Source organism: Vespa mandarinia, chromosome 24 (assembly GCF_050613455.1).
Source record: "Vespa mandarinia isolate Hongniang chromosome 24, ASM5061345v1, whole genome shotgun sequence".
NCBI classification, from domain to species: Eukaryota; Metazoa; Arthropoda; class Insecta; order Hymenoptera; family Vespidae; genus Vespa; species Vespa mandarinia.
The window spans coordinates 2,420,001-2,422,500 of record NC_140833.1 but is presented as its reverse complement, the minus strand read 5'-3'; positions in this window follow the sequence as shown (position 1 = coordinate 2,422,500).

The following is a 2,500-nucleotide window of genomic DNA, read 5'->3' as shown; positions in this document are numbered from 1 at the left end:
AAATAATTGTAAATTTTTACAGGTACTATACCTTTCACATTCTTTCATGATTATGACATTGGACGTAATTAAGTGATTTCGTTTGCACGATCATTAAAACGACGTAAATAAATTAAATTAATCATTTAATACGATTAATCGATTTAGAAATAATACTTAATTATTTTACTATAGAAGACGACTAATTAATGAAGTACTTAAGTTCGATTTATCAACACTCGAGAACGATCCTTTTTATTTATATTTTTTCCTTTGTTACCTTTTGTTTTTCCTTTTTATTTCGTTGATAAAATTTGTTTTTGCCATTTGTTTTTGTTTTTCCTTTTTTTTTTTTCTTTCCTTCTTTTCGTTCATTTTTCGTTTCGTTTCTTTTCTTTTCTTTTCTTTTTTTTTTTTTTTTTTTTTCTTTTTTTTTCTTACATCGTTCTCGTGCGAAAATCGTTCTCGTGCGTACGTATATTTATTTCTAATATAACTAATAATTAAAACGAGTTTTATATTATATCGGAAAAATTTCTTTTGAGAGGAGAGAAGAAGAAAAGAAAAAAAAGAAAAGAGAAAAGAAAAAAGAAGAGGAAAGGTTTTTATTTGTTTTTTTTTTTCTTTTCTTTTTTTTATATATAAAAAAAAAATTTTAATCCCACGACCAGTTGACCTTCGTAAAATCTTTTCTTTTGTTTTGTTCCCGTGTCTTTTTTTTTTTTTTTGCTTCTTTATTCTTTTCTTTTCTTTTCATATTCTATGAAAATTTGTGATCTTACATTTTTATACACACACACACACACACACACACACACACACACGAAGGTAATTATAAAAAAAAAATTGATTTAAAAAAAGAAACAAGAAAAAAAAAAAGGAAGAAAGAAAGGAAGAAAAGTTTGAAATTATAATTGAAAATTTAACTTCATGTTCCTCCTTCTCCTCCCCCTCCTCCTCCTCCTCCTCCAACCCCTCCTCCTTCTCTTCTTATTATTCCTATTATTATTATTTTTCTTCCTCCTTTTTCCTTTTACTACGTTCTATAAAAAATTATGCATTACTTCAGTAAACAATAAACAGAAACATACATAAGTATAGTAATTAAGCAATAATTATGATGAATTTTATTATCGTACATCGAAAAAAGTTTATCAAGAAGAGAATAGAAAGAGAAAGAAGACGAGAAAGAAAAACGAAGAAAGAGAGATAAAGAAAGAAAGAAAGAAAGAAAGAAAGAAAAAAAGAGAGAAAGAAAAATAAATAAAGAAAGAAAAATAGACAAATAAATAAATAAATGAGAAGAAATCTTAATTGCAAGATCGGCCAGTTCGCTTTCTAAATTGTTTGCCCGAGCGAAGAGTTCACATTTATATAAGCCGAGGTCACTTTTGTAATAGGACGCGGTCTTATCGATTCGTCGTTTAGCGCGTGTCCTTTGTATATGCGCGAGTTAAGTTCGATGAACCAATGAGATCTCTCTCACTCTCATTTACACACATACACACACACACACACACATTCTCTCTCCCTCTGTCTCTCTCTCTCTCTCACACACACACACACACAGACACACTTCTTCTCACTGTCTGTTTTTATTTTGTGTTTTCTTCTTTTTCTGTTTTTTTTTTCCTTTTCTTTTTCTTTTTTTTTTCTTTTTTTTTCTTTTTTTCTTTTTTGCGACAATGCAACAACCTCGTACAGAGAGACGCACGTGGTGCATAGAAAAAAAAACTTAACGTTTTCCGCCAAAAGGGAAACATTTAAAAAGGATGATAATGGATAGTTTATCTTGCGAACGGTTTCTACGACGTGACTTTTTACAATTTTATACTGAATTTTACCATAAAAAGATATATTTGAATCATTCACACAGTTTAAGATTGCACCGAGATTGCACCGAGATTTATCCTTTTGTTGGCACGGCAATGAATATTTACGAAAGTGAGAAAGATAGGAATAGTCTTTCGTTTTGCTTGGATCTTTTTCTTTTCTTTCTTTTATTTTTCTTTTCTCTCTCTTTCTCTCTCTCTCTCTCTCTCTCTCTCTCTCTGTCTGTCTCTCTTTCTACAAAAGATCGAATAAAAATTGTATGCATAAGAGTTGAATGTTTATTTATATTAATATTTATGAGAGATAAAAAGAGATTTTATACTTCGCATTATTCTAATTTAAATATTAATTTTCTTAATTATATTATTTTGTAAAAAAATAAAGATGTGTGTGTGTATATATATATATATATGTATATATACATATATTTTACATTTGAATCATCGTAAAGTTCGAATCTTTTTTTTGTTTTCATTTTTTTTCTCTCTTTCTCTATCTACAATGATCAAATAAAAATAATGAATTCGAGTATTATATTATAAATTAATATTTTTCCAAATAGAGATTTTTTTAATTTTATTACACTTGTACAATCCTACAGTATAATATTTTACAATGCCACGAAAAAAAAAAAAAAAAAAAAAGAAATAAATTAAAAAACTTCATACAAAATTTTTATATTAATATT